The sequence below is a fragment of the Mirounga leonina genome, unplaced genomic scaffold, assembly GCF_011800145.1.
Source record: "Mirounga leonina isolate KUSES-001 unplaced genomic scaffold, KU_Mleo_1.0 Mir_173, whole genome shotgun sequence".
NCBI classification, from domain to species: domain Eukaryota; kingdom Metazoa; phylum Chordata; class Mammalia; order Carnivora; family Phocidae; genus Mirounga; species Mirounga leonina.
Genome location: NW_023270447.1, coordinates 55,814,703 through 55,833,704, shown reverse-complemented (window position 1 = coordinate 55,833,704; position 19,002 = coordinate 55,814,703).

Sequence of the window (19,002 nt, the reverse complement as noted above, 5' to 3'; positions counted from 1 at the left end):
AGGCAGAGTAACAGAGAGACAGAGAGCATTCTAGGCTGAGATCACACTGAGAGCAAAGGCAGTGGGGTTGGTAGTGATGGTGGTGACAGAGCCAGACACTTCCTCTCTGGGACTTCCCAGAGAGAGCATCTAATGACTGAACAGAAGGTGTGGGAGAAGGGTGGTTGGAGCTAAACCAAAAAAGACAGAATGGGTCAGTCCAGCCTCATCTAGAGTAGGCAGAAATGGTATTCCAAGTAAGGGAAGCAATGGCAGCAAAGGCAAAAGGAATCTGGGGCTTGGCTGGAGGAAGGATTCTTTTAGAATGTTATAGTCTGAAAAGTGTTGTTTCAGAAAGTCATGAGTATAGTTAGAAGGTAGGGGCAGGAAATAATAATCTTTAAATATCTGAGACATCATCTGTCTTCTTCTTCTTCTTCTTCTCCTTCTCCTTCTTTTTACTTTTGTCTTAGATCATCCTCTCCCCACCACCCCTGCCACCCCACTCCATGCCTCTGCTACATAAGTTACAGATCATAAATAACATTGCCTAGTTTTGAATCATAGATCTACATTTATCAGTTTTTGAATCTGGAAATTTTTTGAACTTGTCTTAGCCTTAGTTTCTACATCCACCAATGGGTATAATGATAGTATTCACAAGATTATGGTGTGCTTTAGTAATAATAACTAATGTCTATTGAATATTTACTATGTGTCATGCCTAGTTCTGAGCATTTTTCATATATTAACTCACTTATTCCCTAAACATCTGTTATGCTGTAGGTAGTACTTGTGTCCCTATTTTACACATGAAAAAAGCAAAGTCCAGAAAGATTAAGGATTTGGCTTCAGGTCACACGTAAGTAGAAGATTCAGGATTTGAATGCACTCATTTTGACTGAAGAGCCTATGCTCCTACCCACAGTGAGGGAGATCATCTGTGTATAGTGCCTAGCATGGTGAGGGATCACAAAACTACCTGTTTATTGTTATGCCAGTAGCTCTTTCAATTAAATAAATGGATGTGTGTCTGATTAATGAGTGACTAAGTAAACAAGTGAATGAATACTGGTTGAAAGGAGAAGACATGGCTGACAAGAGAACCCCATGGCTGGTCAGGAGGGTGAGAAATTGGTGGGATGGTGGGGGTAAGTGTCCCACTTCATCAGATATACTTGGTATGTGGGGAAGATCACCATAAACCTGTGAAAAGAACACTAGGAAGTGCCCCACAGCCCCTCCAGAGAGCACAATGGGGCCTGAGTGGCCACACTAGGCTCCCTAAGTGGCCCTACGATTGGGATCTAGAAGGCAGCCTTTTTCATCCTTCCACCTTATCCATCATCATTACAGGCAACCTAAAATTCTGATTACAAGGCACAACCTGGTGACAATGTGCAGCTGAGGAGCCCAGAACTTCAGAGCCAGGAGAAACTGGTCTGGGGTTGGAGGAAGTCATAACTAATCAGCTTTAGTAAGATCAGAGCTCTAAAGACAGCACAAAACCCATTCTTTGGATCTGACAGAGGAGTAGCAAAGGCAAGAGAACAGCTCAGTGAGGGAAGAAACATAAGAGGTGGAGCAGGAGATGAGATTTTCTGTCCACAAACGTCTGAGACATTAAATGACTTTCCTTAGGCCATACAAGTAGAAGTAGAAAGGAAGGATTCTAACCCAGAGCTCTATGACTCAAAATCCTATGCTCTTTTTTTTTTATACCACACTGCCCTGTGCTCACACAGGAGGGAATTCTAAGATGTGTATTCTCCTCCCTAAAGAAAAAAAGGCGGGGGGGCACCTGGGTGGCTCAGTCCATTAAATGATGAACTCTTGATTTCGGCTCATGTCATGATCACAGGGTCCTGAGACTGAGCTCCAGCATGGAGCCTGCTTAGGATTTACTCTTTCTCCCCCTCTGCTCCTCACTCACCCTTGTTCTCTTTCTCAAAATAATAATAATAATAATAATAATAATAATAATAATAATAATAAGATGTGTATACTCAATTTGATGTTGCTGCTACAGGTCAGTTTGAGAAAGAGAACAGGTTAGCAAGTTGCCACTAGATCTCATCCTTTCCCAATTCACTATCCTCATCCCAATTTCATACATTAGAAAACCCAGACCCAGAGAGAGGCAGTAACCTGACCAAGGTCACACAGTGGCTAGCATCCAGGTCTCTGATGCACCTCACTCGAGAGGAAAAGTTGCTCCCCAGCAGGTTTCCAGTGAAAATTGTACTTTCGAGTCCAGCCAGTAGCTTAAAGTTCATTTGCTAGGAGTGCTTGTTTACTTACAGAAAGGGAGGAAACCTAATTTTAGCACTAAGGAATGAAATGCTGATGTACAAATGCAATTAGGAAAAAAAAAATCCAGTGGCATACTTGCAAAGAGTAAAGAGCCTACAGGCTTGAAGAAGGGGTAGAGGTTCAGGCAGAGAAAAGGAAAAAGTGACAAAATACCCTGGCCAGGTCTTAGGCTGGGAGGGATGAACCTCAAGTCCTGCAGGCCCTCTATGTGCCACTCTGACACTGTGTCCCAAGCAAGACTATCTCTCTCTTTATCTCAGAGGGCTCACAACTCGAATTAAAAAAAGGCAGTATGATGAAATGCCAAGAACCTAAGTTACAAAATTATGTGGGCCTGGCTTTGTGTCATTCATCAGCTGAATGACCTTGGGTAAATCACCTCACTTCTCTGAGTATTGGTTTCTTCCTATCTTCAAATGGAGGTAATACCTACTTTGTAGCATTATAGTAAAATTAAAGGTAACATATGCATAAAGCACCTAGCATGGTTCCTGGCCTATAGCAGGCATTCAATAAATTTTAACTATTACACGTTACAATTGTTACTACTGCCATCATTACTATTATTATCTGTCCCCTGTGAAGTGAGGAGCATGTCATGGGGGTGTTTACAATGGTTTCCAGGATGTAGCTATTTTCTGTTAAAGGACTATGGCTTTTCTTTCAGGGCAATGGAAATGACATATGTTTCTCTGAAGTTAATGTACTCCACTCCCACTCAACACACAACCTGCCTATTGTGAATATACTTCTGAGGGGGAGGTAGGAGTCATTTTTTTGGAAGCTGTCACTGAGTGAGAACTGAAACTTCTGGGCCAGTGTCAGTAAAGCCTTCTGATCCTACTAAATAGAACCCTGTCTCTGGTCCTACACTTTGTACTATCTTTGTGAGAACTGTCTAAGTATCCCATCCAGTTCCTGGGCTGACTGTGCAGTACAAACAGAATATCCTGAGCCCAGATTTGGTTACTATGGGCCCTAGTCACCAGAAATGCTTATCTTCAAATTGTCTAAGCCCCCCATTCAGTGCCTGAGATCAACTAGGGATAGCAGTGACAACTGAGCAGGTTACCTCAGTCCCACTTTTTCAACTTCAGAGTAGTCTCAAAAGCTATGCCTTCTGTTGCCCTTATGTAGAGACAACCAGATGACCTGAGGAGCTCCAGGACTCATGGCTATCATGTTGTTCTATGACCCCGTTGCAGGAAGATGGCTAGAAGAGCAGATCACTTTTGTTTGCTGGTGTGGTATTTCTTTGACAGGATTATGCAAGGTTGGGTCACCAGAATGGTTCTAACATGATGATTTGTGTTGACTCCCACTCATGTTGGACATAGGACAAGTCTGGGGTTTTGGGCTACTGGTGGCCCACCACTGAACTCTGGCCTTGAGTCATGTGCATGAGTCCAGGAACTGGCTCTTGCTTATCTATGTTCCAACCATGGTGCTGTCTCTGATGTTACAGCAACTTAAGACAGCATAGGTGGTAGTAGCCATCCCTTTCCCTGTGTCTGCTCCTGAACAGCAGTGCTAGGGATGTTCTCTAGAAGTGGCTGTGCCTATCTTATGCCTATCTTCTCTGGAGTCTTTTAAAGTAGTCGCTATGTATCTCTGGCAAATCCTTCTGATTGTCATCAATCAATATATGAATGCTGTGCTCTCCTAGGTCTATCTTAAGGTGTGCCATATGAGAACAAGCTTTCCTTATGCGAATGGAACTGTTCTTCTCTCTCAGCATGTGGGTCCCTTGCCAATTCTCCCTGCTGATGGTGGTGTGTGGAAGACAGTTAATACTGAGCAGTCAATATCAAAAGAGAAGACAGTCTGAGGATGCAATAATTATGGACTAAAGCTGAAGAGTTCAAGAAAAGACATGGTTGGAAGATATGTTGATCTATGTTTATTCCATACAATCCTGGATGGCACATTTAACATGACCAGAACATATGTGTATCATTTACATTTACATATTTGCAATGAGTCCTACATTTATTATGTTCAGCATCAATAACGCTCACAAAAACCTTTGAGAGAATCATTAGAAATCAATATTTGTGGGAGGCACTGACAAAGATTCTTTTCTTATCCAAATTCTATTCAGGCTCTTCTGAACTCTCTTTTCAATTAGGCCCTGACTTTTGGGCTTCCATATTTGTCTCTAATTATCCAATTTTAGCCAGAATTCTCCATCCTAGATATCTGATCAGGTTCTTCATCCTCCATCAACCCCCAGATGATGTCTGATCACCCTGGCCTGCCTTCAACAGGAATCCAATTCGGTTGGTTTAGCCAGAATACCTCCTCTACCCTGATGTTTCCTCTTAGTAATTTGTAATTTTCCATCCACTGACTACCACCCTTCCTCACACCTTGGTTATAAATTCTTGCTTTTCCTTGTTGTATTTGGAGTTGAACCTGATCTCTCTCCCTTATTTACAAAACCCCAATTGTAGTAGCCTCCCTGAATAAAGTCAGCCTTACTGCTCCTTAACAAATGTCATAAATAATTTTTTCTTTAACACACCATGAATGATGAAGTGCCAGGAGTAATGATATAACCAGCATTAAATAAATGGTATTAGGAAACTGCAGAGGCAAGAAGATCTATATTGCTTTAATAAAAACATGTTCCAAAGAGCTATACATCATGAGTAATAACAGTGTTGCTACCTTTTTTTCTCCAGATAGGAAATATGAAATTAGCTAGGAACCATGCATTTGGCAATAAAGAATATGACAAGGTGGTGCCTGGGCACTTTACACGCACTGATTAAACAATAACTAAACACATTTCTTCTCTACCCATTGTTCTAAATCATCTATATTCATGGATCTCTCATGGGTCCATGAATTTTGTAATATAATTTTTAATCAAGTTGTTTATATAGAAAGGGGCCCCACAAAAAATATTTACCTGGGGCCTCACACACCTTTGGAGTGGCCTTGGACAGGTTGATATAAAATATGCCTAGCTAGTGACTTAACCATGGGCTCTTACTACCAGAGAAATGATCAAGGAAAACATCTGAGGAGCATTATCATCCTTCCATTATAGATGAAAGGTCACTACAGGTTTCACCTACAGTTATATCATAATTAGTCATTAAAAGTGATATATATTTTCTAAGCTTTATTATGCAAAGGAAAAATGAACAGACAAAAATGCTAAAGCGTAATATGATAAAATTGTTAACAGCTGCTTTTAAGAGGAGAAATCAGAGGAGAGTTTTCTGATGCATGTGTACTTACACTACTTTCTAAATCTGCTACAATAAGCATGTGAGCGGGTGCTATTTTCACTTTTATCTTTCAACTCACTGCACTTCTTTCAACATGTACCTCTTACTTCTCTGCACATAATGTCCCTTCTTTCCCACAGACTAATTTTCCCTCAACTACTCACCTTTATTTGGCTAAATCCTACTCATCTTTGAAATTATATCAGAAGTATCACTTTCTCCAAGTATCCTTCTCTGACCCCTCCAGGCTGTATTAAGTGGTTTTCTAAAGAGCTCCCCCATTACACTATAGACTCTTATCACTCTACACGTAACTGAAAGTTTGATTGTCTCCTTCTGTCCCAATCTTGTACTCCAGCAAAGCCTAGAACTGCATGTGGCAAATAGATTCTCATAAATATTTGTTACATGAATAGATGGCTGAAAAGAAAAAAAATAAACTCCTTTTTAAAAAATATGTACATATGAACAAAGCCTAGGAGGCTCAGGGAAGTTTTGTCATGGTTGTTACTTGTTTTAGTTTCCCACTGATAGCTACAAAAAAAAATTGTTTACCCAGTGCTTCAGTAAGTAATAGAGAATCTGGAACTGACTGCCATCCTCTGAAAAGGACATGGAAAAAATAGTCTGGTAATTCTTTGGGGTAGTATTGGGTAAGAAAGTTCCTAGAAACATAATTCCATAAGATACTCTGGAAAAGTGGGAAGAAAGTGGGGAGAGAGTCTGTAGTCAAAAAACTTTTTAAACATGCTATATGCAATGGCCCCCTCTAAAGATTTACAATGTGTATTATCACATACCAATCTTTTAAAAAGTCTTGTAAAGAATCTGGCTAATTTGGGGCACCTGGGTGGCTCAGTTTGTTAAGCGTCTGCCTTCAACTCAGGGACTGAGCCCCCTTCCCCCCCACATTAGTCTCCCTGCTCAGGGAGCTGCTTCTCCCTCTCCCTCTGCTTATGCTCTCTTGCTCTCTCTCTGTCAAATAAATAAATAAAATCTTTAAAAAATATCTGGCTGATTTATTTTTAATCCAGTGCTTCTCAAACTTTTTAAATATGACTCCTTTCTTTATATAATACCTATTAATACCTATTTTTTTTATTTAAATTCAATTTAGTTAACATATACTGTATTATTAGTTTCAGGGGTAGAATTCAGTGATTCATAAGTTGCCTATAACACCCAGTGCTCATTACATCAAGTGCCCTCCTTATTGCCCATCACACAGTTACCCCATCCCACCACTCACCTCCCTTCTGGCAACCACCAGTTTGTTTCCTAGAGTCAAGAGTCTCTTATGGTTTGCTTCCCTCTCTCTTTTCATCTTATTTTGTTTTTTCTTCCCTTCCCCTATGTTTTGTTTCTTAAATTCCACATATGAGTGAAATCATATGGTATTTGTCTTTCTCTGACTGACTTATTTCACTTAGCATACTACCATCTAGTTCCACCCATGTTGTTGCAAATGGCAAGATTTCATTCTTTTTTATAGCTGAGTAATATTACACACACACACACACACACACACACCACATCTTTATCTATTCATATGTCAATGGACATTTGGGCTCTTTCCATATTTTGGCTATTGTGGACATTGTTGCTATAAACAGTGGGGGTGCATGTGCCCCTTCAAATCACTATGTTTGTATCCTTTGGATAAATACCTAGTAGTGCAATTGCTAGATCTTAGGGTAGTTCTATTTTAAACTTTTTCAGGAACCTCCATACTGTTTTCCACAGGGGCTGCACCAGTTTGCATTCCCACCAACAGTATAAGAGGGTTCCCTTTTCTCAGCATCCTCGCCAACATCTGTTGTTTGCTGTGTTGTTAATTTTAGCCATTCTGATCTATGTGAGGTGGTACCAATCTCAATGTGGTTTTAATTCTTTGACTTCAGCAGCAGCAACTTTTTTTTTTAAAGATTTTATTTATTTATTTGAGACAGAGAGAATGAGAGAGAGAGAGCACACATGAGAGGGGGGAGGGTCAGAGGGAGAAGCAGACTCCCTGCCGAGCAGGGAGCCCGATGCGGGACTCGATCCCGGGACTCCAGGATCACGACCTGAACCGAAGGCAGTCGCTTAACCAACTGAGCCACCCAGGCGCCCAGCAGGAGCAACTTCTTGCTAGACACATCTCCAAAGGCAAGGGAAACAAAAGCAAAAATACCTGTTTCTCAGAACACTTTGGAAAACGCTGGGTTAAAGAGATAAACCTTCCAGAGGAAGGAAGTTTCTGGCTCATGGTGAAGGCAAGAAGTAGAAGAAATACAGGAGGGAAAGAGGCAATAAGTAAAAAAAATGGATAAATTATTAACACTTATCGAGCACTTACTATGTGGTAGACAGTATGCAAGTATTTTACATACATTTTGTTTAACTTTTGTAATAAATTTAAGAAGTAGGTACTATTATTCCTACCTAATAGAAAGGATAAAAGATCAAAAAGTATGTCATGTCTGTCTGGGTTACTTCAGACTCTCCCTCTTAATCATTAAGCTACCACCACTGGATGACATAAAACCTGTTTCCCCAGGCTGAATGGGTGATGAAATAGGAACATTACCTTCCTTTACTCTTCTTCCCTTCTTTCCTCATCTTTTCCCTTCCTTTCTTTTCCTTCTTCTTCCCTTCCCTTCTCTCCTCAAATACCCTCTAAATGTCTACTCTATGTTAGTCAATGTGCTGGATGGGCCCAGGGCCAATCCCTCTTCTCAAAAATTCCCATTCTCACTGATATGAGGAATTCTTAATCGCAGGAAACAAACTGAGGGTTGCTGGAGTGGGGGGTGGGGTGGGAGGGATGGGTTGACTGGGTGATAGACACTGGGGAGGGTATGTGCTCTGGTAAGCGCTGTGAATTGTGCAAGACTGTTGAATCTCAGATCTGTACCTCTGAAACAAATAATGCAATATATGTTAAGAAAAAAAAAAGAAGAAGGTAGCAGGAGGGGAAGAATGAAGCGGGGGAAATCGGAGGGGTAGATGAACCATGAGAGACGATGGACTCTGAAAAACAGACTGAGGGTTCTAGAGGGGAGGGGGGTGGGAGCATGGGTTAGCCTGGTGATGGGTATTGAGGAGGGCACATTCTGCATGGAGCACTGGGTGTTATGCACAAACAATGAATCATGGAACACTACATCTAAAACTAATGTAGGGGATTAACATAAGGATAAAAAAATATATATATATAAATCCCATTCTTAGTGCATTAAGTTGATCAGCTTCCAAGCCTTGGGACAAATTAACCAGAGGAGGGGAAGAAAAAATCCCAAGGATTGCATCGAGAGCATCAGAGTGCTACTAAGGTAGGGATGGAAGCCCTTCCTAGGGCTGCTTCCCACACATTTTTAAGGCTGGATTCTTAGACAAGGCATTTAGCAACATGGAAGGAGGAGTATAAAGTTTGATGTACAAATCACCAAATTAATTTAATTTTCATTAACTAGATTTATTAGTCAGACTTGGGGGGTAAGCACACCTGTCCCCTATTTCAAATATTCCCTGGAGTTCTAGGAGATGAGCAATGTGCTAATCTGACTATATGCCAAGAAGTTACCTTGGGAAAGGAGAGTAAAATTTCACTCACAGGAGATTACAAAGTAAATATAACACAGGGCAGAAAAAAACATGGTCTCTACTTTCAAACTAAAAAAAAAAAAGTTCTTCCCTAGATCATAGTGCCAATCACACTGCTCTGTGATTGCCTCCCAGTCAGGATGGGAAGGTCCATGAGAAGTAGAAATTTTTCTTCCTTTCTTTTCTGTCTGCATCCCCAGCCTCTGGCACAGGGCCTAGTATATTATAGATGCCCAATAAATGCTCAAAATAGAACAGGTGAAAGGGAGGATGTGGGGAAGAAGGGATGGAAGAGACTTAGATGAGACAAAAGAGTCACAGAATATTGTGAGAAGTTTGGGACTTTGACCCCTGGATCCTCTGGTATAAAGTTTAGCCTTAGCAAGATACTCACTGCTTTCTCACAGCTGCCTCACTGTGCCCTCATCACCAAAGAATCTTGGGATGACCTAGGAAAGCATTTCTGATTTCTCCTGTAGATGAGGAGTCTTAGGCCTGCCATCCTCCTTTTTGGAGACAGTCACTGAGGGAGGAGAGGTGAAGGTAAGGCTGTACTTGAAATTCAACTAGTGCTGCATAAAGAATGATGTACATGAAAAATTGATCACAGCACTGCACTTGGGCAAATATTATTAATAATGGAGTATTTAAACACACAATATATCCCTCTTAATGATGAAAAGAAACCCAAGGTCACAGCAAATAAGTTATTCCAATGAGACCAAAAGGAAGAGAGAGAATTTCTCCATGTGGATCACTCCACAGTAGTTTCCTCTATACCACCATATAGCAGGATGAGTAACCTTTCTATCAAAAGAGGGAGCAGAGCTTTTCCAAATACTTCAAACCACTAGTCAGTTCTAGTAAAGAGTAGAAACGAGGACTACCTAACCTCTCTTTTCTCAAGCTCCTCATTGGTAAAATGGAAATAATAATCCCTAAATAATGGGGTTGTTAAAAGAATTGGCTAATACATCAAATTACACACATAATAGTATCTCATAAATTTTAGTTCTCCTTCCTTAATATACTTGACTGAGACTGAAGTTATATAGAGAGTAGTGAGTTTTCAAAGGCTCAGGATATATATATCAAATAAAGTGGATGTCTTTGTATATACTGTCAGCATGTGTCCCGAGCACAGGACAATGCTCCTGTGGAGCATTATCCTCACCCCAAATATCTAACAGCAATCAAAACCTCAGGCTTCTGCAATGGTACCATGACACCAACAAGCAAGTAAGAGGCAGCAGTGGAAAAAACACTGGACCAGGAGCTGGGTTTTTGTCCCATGTCTATTAATAACTCATGCCCTCTTTCTGGACCTTGGTTTCCCCATCTACAAAATAAAGGAGCTTCTCAATGATGCCACAGTCACCAAACTGCAACCTGAATATTCACAATCATGTAAATAAGGCAAGTTATTAAAAGCATGGGATTTGGAGTCTTCTGATAGACCTGAGTTCCAATGTATCTCCTCCACATACTTGCAGTAAAATCTTGGTCAAGATACTTAACCTCTTAAGCCCCAGATTCCTGAGAGAGAAAATGAAGCAATAATAGTTCCTACCTCAGATTTATTGTGAGCACTAGGTAATCCAAGATAACGTTGCTAATAAGGGGAAGATGTGGAAAGCAAGCACAGGTCTGTTTAATTCCAAGACCATGCTCTTTTCACTATAATAGTGGAGAATACCAACATAAACAAATGTTTACAAAGCCAGGCAGAGTACAACAGAAACACAGACATTCTGCTCTTGAATGACAGAGGCAGGAGAGATTAAAGCTATCTATAGGTAAAAGCACCAAGTTGTTCCATCATGAAAAGATCTCTGGAATCAGAGGTTAGGAATTCAAAATACTTAACCTCTCTGGGTCTCTATTTCTTCTGTAAAATATGGATAGTAACACTACCCACTTCATAGTGTTAGGAATATAAATAAGGTAATGTATATATAAGCCCTTAATATAGTGCCCAGGACATAATAAAAGCTTAGTAAATGATAGTTATTGCTATTATTATAGTAGGTCCTTTCAATGACATGAAATTAAATATTATTATAAAAGATCAAAATATTCTAGAATGACCTTAAACAGCCTACAAGATTCTACCAACCCTAAAAGAATCAGAAACCCAGAACGGCATTTTTCCATTGGCTTTCCAACTTCTATATCACAAAAGAAAAAGCCTAGAAACCACGTGGTTTGGCCTTCAGCAGGCTGTATTCTCAGAGGTATTATTTACATTTCAGATTTATTATTGTCTTCCATGGTGCTGACATGAAATAACCTTCCATTTTCTTCCATGTTAAAAGAGTTCAGTGTTGGGCGCCTGGGTGGCTCAGTTGGTTAAGCGACTGCCTTCGGCTCAGGTCATGATCCTGGAGTCCCGGGATCGAGTCCCGCATCGGGCTCCCTGCTCGGCAGGGAGTCTGCTTCTCCCTCTGACCCTCCTCCCTCTCATGCTCTCTGTCTCTCATTCTCTCTCTCTCAAATAAATAAAAATAAAATCTTAAAAAAGAGTTCAGTGTTTCTTGGTTCAATAAATAATTCAGGACTATATTAATATTTTAAGAAGAATAAGCAATATATTTTGGACCCTAGAAAAACCATGAGGACTGAAATTAGTTATTTGTAGCTGAAAACTTAATTGAACCAACATATTGATTGTTTTTTCTTCCAGGTTTTATTGCCCACACAATGAAGAAGAGTGCCTGCTTCCATTCTAAATGCTGCATACTTAATTATATCTGCTAGATTTTGTTTTTATAAAAACTCAAAAGCATCCAATCATGAACTTAAATACTTTTGCCCATCTGATGCTAAACAGAACTACTCCCTTTTCCTTACAACAGTGGACTCTTCACATTTTTTAAAGGTCGATGGATGCTATGTTTTCATACATATGAGATTTCTTAGTACTTATAACCTGGCTAAAGAAGGGGAAAACAACTATATTTTTACCTAATATATCTCACATCTTGTTGTATGTATCTCATTTAATCTTTATTATTTATTTATTTTTTTAATTTAAAGTGTGGGGGTGGGGGAGGGGAGAGGAGAGGGAGAAAGAGAATCTTAGGCAGGCTCCATACTCAGCATGGAGCCTGACCTAGTGACCCTGAGATCATGACCTGAGTCAAAATCAGGAGTTGGATGCTTAAGTAACTAAGCGAGCCAGGCGCCTTGATCTTATTTAATCTTTAAAATGAACCTCTAGTGTAGGTAATATCTTCTTGTTTTACAAATGAAGAAATTGAGGTTAAAGAGATTGAGTAACTTGTTCAAGATCACTCAAAAACTTCATCCAGCCCTAAAACCCAAGTTCTTTCCTCTACACCAAGCTGACTCATAACATTAATAGGGATAATAATAGCTAAGAAACACTGAACATTTACAATGTGCCAGACACTGTTTTAAGATGTTTACATTCATTAATTGATTTAATTATCTAAATAATCCTTCAAGATAGGAGCTATTTTGATCCCATGCTATAGTTCAAGAAAATAAAGCTTAGAGAGTTGAAATGACATTCCCAATTTTTCTTATATTAAGTGGTGAAGCCAGGATTTGATTCTAGGGTCCAATCTCTTAACCATTACACATACCATACTCCTAGACATCAAAATCTTGGAAAATAGGGAAGCAGTCTTCTATCAGTAGGTGGATGAAACTAGACCACTGGGGGTCATATTCTCAGTTCCCCATGGGATATTAAACAGATTTCTAATAAAGATAAGACACTTTTACAGGGAACTCACAGATGATGAGTTGGCAGTGTTAACAATGCTCATTTCTGGATAAAGTCTGGGATCTTTGCAGCAAGCATGATCTCTCTGGCTGATCTAAGTTGGCCTTCTCACCAAAAGAGGATTCGGCTAGAGGCCTCTTTACTATACTGTGGTTGTAACCTAATCTTTCTCAAATTGTACCTACAGAGGGTATTGTCTCCACCATGTGTCATAACAATTCCAGGATGAAAGAGAATGTGCCCAGAGTCAGCATAATAATGGCCATATGGCAAACTGCTCTTCATTTGACAGGGTAGATTAGTTCCCAACACGGTAGCTGGACCAAATTTAAAAGAAAAATAGGAAATAAATCTGATTTTTGGTAGAGCTACACACATATAAGCATACCTTCATGAACTTAGGCATTTGCATGTGCACACACATATGCACACACATAAACACACATACACACACAGAGTTCCCAGTCTTCTCACAGACACTGGGCACATAAGTACATGGCAAACTTGTTGCAGTCTGGACCTGGAAGTATGTCCTTTGCTAGAGAGACAGATCCATCTAGTTATGGACAGGCTGACTTGACTGAAGTGTGAAGGGGCTAGGTCAACAGATGTCTGAGTACCTACAAAGTGTCAGGCTCTATGCTGAATTTTTGACTCTTTTGCTATCTCTGCAGCTTCAACAATCTGAAATCAGTCTTTTGATTCCACCCTGGTTACGGACTTCTAGATCCCACATTTCCTTTTACTCAACAACACATAAGGGTAACAGCTCCCTATTCTGACATTTGGGTTCATCCTGATTACAATCATCCCTAGAATACACAGCAGACAAGAAATTTCCAACCCCAGATATTAACACAAGAGATAAGTAAAAGCTCTGAGAAAGAGCTATGGAATGTAAATGTCAATTTTTCCCAGATTTGAGTAACAAAATAGCATATTACTTATATATTGCTGTGTGACAAATTATTCTAAAAAGTAGCTTATAAGAGCAAACATTCATTATCTCTCACATATTCTGAGAGTCAGGAATTTGGGAATGGATTAGCAGGATTGTTTTAGCTCAGGGTCTCTCATGAAGTTTCAGTCAAGCTGTTACCCTAGGCTACAGTTCCCTGAATATTTGCTGGTGCTATAGGATCTGTTTCCAAAGCTCATTCCCATGGCTATTGGCTGTAGGCTTCAGCTCCTTGTCACATGGGCCTCTCTATAGAACTTTTCATGACATGGTAGCTGGTTTCACCCAAAGCAAAGAATCAGAGAGAGAGAGAAATAGAAACTGAGAGAACCCACATTGTCTTTTATAACCTTATCTCGAAAGTGATACATCATCACTAATGCCATATTTTATTCATCACACATTCTAGCTCTGATATAATGTGGGAGGGAACTACACAAGAGGTTGAGGATCATTAGCCATCCTGAAGGCTGGCTACCATAAATAGCAAACAATACAATATAATCATTAGAAGGTAATTGAAAAGTATTTCTCAATATTCAGCCTATGACCCTTTGAAACACAAAAGAATTAGATTTCATTTAGGTTAATTGATTGTTGAATGAATATAGTTCAGGTCTGGGCTAATTAATGATTTCCAAAGTTTCTTGAGACTTTCTTAGGTTTGAAATATCAGCCCCTTAGTGTTCCTATATGTGAGGGAATCAGAGAAATTGACCAGATTCAGTACTTCATATTTAGGGAGCAATGTTTCCTTCTCAACACCACTAGTATTTGTTGAGTGTCCACTATGTGATGGCACTTGACATAAACTATTTTTATTGTTACAACCACTTCTCAATAGGGCTTTTAGGTCATGATTTGCAGATGAGAAAACTGAGGCTCAGAAAGATAAAGTGACATGCCCAGAAAAATCTGTGGCAAAGTGAAGTTAAACCCAAATCTGAGGATTTCAAGGAAAGGAGTTTTTTGTTGTTGTTCTTTGGAAATTCAAGTATAATTAGTATACAGTGTTATATTAATTCCAGGTATAAAAATGATTCAACAATTCTATACATTTCTCAGTACTTACCAAGATAACTATACTCTTAATTCTCTTTATCTGTTTCACCTATCCCCCCCACTCACCCACCTCCCCTCTAGCAACCATCACTTTATTCTCTGTATTTGAGTCTGTTTTGTTTGTCTTTTTTCCCTCTGTTTGTTCATTTGTTTCTTAAATTCCACATAGGAGTGAAATCATATGGTATTTGTCTTTCTCTGGCTTATTTCACTTAGCATTATACTATGTAGGTACATCCATGTTGTTGTAATTGGCAAGATTTCAATCATTTTATGGCCCAGTAATATTCCATTGTACATATATAGAATATCACATTTTTTTTAAATTTTATTTTATTATGTCATGTTAGTCACCATACAATACATCATTAGTTTTTGATGTGGTGATCCATGATTCACGGTTTTCGTATAACACCCAGTGCTCCATGCAGTACATGCCCTCCTTAACACCCATCAACAGGCTAACTGATCCCCCCACCTTCCTCCCTTCTAAAACCCTCAATTTGTTTCCCAGAGTACATAGTCTCTCATGGTTCATCTCGCCCTCCGATTCCCCCCCTTCATTTTTCCATTCCTTCTCCTAATGTCCTCCATGCTATTCTTTATGTTCAACAAATAAGTGAAACCGTATGATAATTGACTTTCTCTGCTTGACTTATTTCACTTAGCATAATCTCCTCCGGTCCCATCCTTGTTGATGCAAAAGTTGGGTATTCTTCCTTTCTGATGGCTGAGTAATATTCCCATTGTATATATGGACCATATCTTCTTTATCCATTCATCTGTTGAAGGGCATCTCGGCTCTTTCCACAGTTTGGTTATTGCAGACATTGCTATGAATACTGGGGTGCATATGGCCCTTCTTTACACTACATCTGTGTCTTTGGGGTAAATACACAGGAGTGCAATTGCTGGGTATAGGGGAGCTCTATTTTTAATTTTTTGAGGCACCTCCACACTGTTTTCCAAAATGGCTGTACCACCTTGCATTCCCACCAACAGTGTAAGAGGGTTCCCCTTTCTCCACAACTTCTCCAACATCTGTTGTTTCTTACCCTGTCAATTTTTGCCATTCTAACTGGTGTAAGGAGATATCTCAATGTAGTTTTGATTTGAATTTCCCTGAGGGCTAACGATGAACATTTTTTCATGTGTCTGTTAGGCATTTGTATGTCTTCTTCAGAGAAGTGTCTTTTCATGTCTTCTGTCCATTTTTTGACTTACTTGTTTTTTGGATGTTGAGTTTGAGAAGTTCTTTATAGATCTTGGATACCAGCCCTTTATCTGTAGTGTCATTTGCAAATATCTTCTCCCATTCTGTGGGTTGCCTCTTTGTTTTGTTGACTGTTTCCTTTGCTGTGCAGAAGCTTTTAATCTTGATGAAGTCCCAAAAGTTCATTTTTGTTTTTGTTTCACTAGCTTTTGGAGATGTATCTTGAAAGAAGTTGCTGTGGGTGATGTCAAAGAGGTTATTGCCAATGTTCTCCTCTAGGATTTTGATGGATTCCTATCTCACATTGAGGTCTTTCATCCATTCTGAGTTTATCTTTTTGTATGGTGTTAGAGAATGGTCGAGTTTCATTCTTCTGTATATAGCTGTCCAATTTTCCCAGCACCATTTATTGAAGAGACTGTCTTTTTCTTTCCATTGCATATTTTTTCCTGCTTTGTCAAAGATTATTTGACCATAGAGTTGAAGGTCCATATCTGGGCTCTCTATTCTGTTCCATTGGTCTACATGTCTGTTTTTGTGCAGTACCATACTGTCTTGGTGATCACTGCTTTGTAATATAGCTTGAAATCAGGCAACTTGATGTCCCCAGCTTTGTTTATTTTATTTTATTTTTCAACATTTCCTTGGTGATTCAGGGCCTTTTTTGATTCCATACAAATTTTAGGATTGTTTGTTCCAGCACTTTGAAAAATGTCACTGGAATTTTGATTAGGATGGCATTGAAGGTATAGATTGCTCTGGGTAGCATAGACATTTTAACAATGTTTATTCTTCCGATCCATGAGCATGGAATATTTTTCCATCTTTTTGTGTCTTCTTCAATTTCTTTCATGAGTGTTCTGTAGTTCCTAGAGTATAGATCTTTTACCTCTTCAGTTAGGTTTATTCCGAGGTATCTTATGGTTTTTGGTGCTATTGTAAATGGAATCGTTTCTCTAATTTCTCTTTCAACAGCTGCATTGTTAGTGTATAAGAAAGCAACTTATTTCTGTGCATTGATTTTGTATCCTGCCACATTACTGAATTGCTCTATGAGTTCCAGAAATTTGGGGGTGGAGTCTTTTGGGTTTTCCACATAAAGTATCATGTCGTCTGCAAAAAGAGAGAGTTCAACTTCTTCTTTGCCAGTTTAATACCTTTTATTTCTTTTTGTTGTCTGACTGCTGTTGGTAGGACTTCTAGTACTATGTTGAACAATAGTGGTGAGAGTGGGCATCCTTGATGTGTTCCTGACCTTAAGGGAAAGGCTCTCATCTTTTCCCCATTGAGGAGGATATTCGCTGTAGGTTTTTCATAGATGGATTTTATGAACTTGAGGAATGTTCCCTCTATCCCTATACTCTGAAGAGTTTTAATCAGGAAAGGATGCTGTATTTTGTCAAATGCATTTTCTGCATCAATTGAGAGGACCATATGGTTCTTCTTTCTCCTCTTATTAATGTGTTCTATCACATTGATTGATTTGCGAATGTTGAACCTCCCTTGCATCCCAGGAATAAATACCACTTGGTCATAGTGGACGAACCTTTTAATGTATTGTTGGATCCTATTAGCTAGGATTTTGCTGAGGATTTTGGAATCCATATTCATCAGCGATGTTGGTCTGAAATTCTTTCTGATGGGGTCTTTGCCTGGTTTGGGGATTAAGGTAATGTTAGCCTCATAGAATGAGTCTGGAAGCTTTCCTTCTGTTTCTACTTTTTGAAACAGCTTCAGGAGAATAGATATTATTTCTTCTTTGAATGTTTGGTAGAATTCCCCAGGGAATCCATCAGGCCCTGGACTCTTGTTTTTTAGGAGGTTTTTGATCACTGCTTCAATCTCATTACTGGTTATTGGCCTATTCAGGTTGTCAATTTCTTCCTGTTTCAGTCTTGGCAGTTTGTAGGTTTCCAGGAAGGCACCCATTTCTTCCAGGTTGCTTAATTTATTGGCATATGTTGATAATAATTTCTAATAATTGTTTCTATTTCCTTGGTGTTAGTCATGATATCTCCCCTTTCACTCATAATTTTATTAATTTGGGTCCTTTCTCTTTTCTTTTGGATAAGTCTTGCCAGTGGTTTATCAATCTTATTCTTTCAAAGAACCAGCTTATAGTTTTGTTGATCTGATCTACTTTCTGGTTTCTAATTCATTGATCTCTGCTCTTCTCTTATTTCTCTTCTAATGTGTGGCTTAGGCATCGTTTGTTGCTTTTTCTCTAGTTCTTTAAGGTGTAGAGTTAGTTGGTGAATTTGGGATTTTTCTATTTTTTTGAGTGAGGCTTGGATGGCTATTTATTTCCCCCTTCAGACCGCCTTTGCAGTATCCCATAGGCTTTGGACCGATGTATTTTCATTCTCATTGGTTTCCATGAATTGTTTAAGTCCTTTTATGATTTCCTGGTTGAACCAAACATTCTTGAGCAGAGTGGTTTTTAGCTTCCAAGTGTTTGAATTTCTTCCAATGTTTTTCTTGCAATTACATTCCAGTTTTAAAGCATTATGGTCTGAGAGAATTCAGGGAATACTCTCAATCTTTTGGTATCAATTGAGACCTGATTTGTTATCCAGTATGTGGTCTATTCTGGAGAAAGTTCAGTGTGCGCTCGAGAAGAATGAGTATTCTGTTGTTTTAGAGTGGAATGTTCTGTATATATCTATCTGGTCCAGTGTGTCATTCAAAGCTCTTATTTCTTGGTTGATTTGCTGCTTAGATGATCTGTCTATTGCTGAGAGTGGAATATTGAGGTCTCCTACAATTAACATATTGTTATCAATACACTATTTTGGTTAACAGTTGGCTTATGTAGATGGATGCTCCCATGTTGGGGGCATAGATATTTACAATTGTTAGATCTTCTTGTTGGATAGACCCTTTAAGAAGGATATAGTGTCCT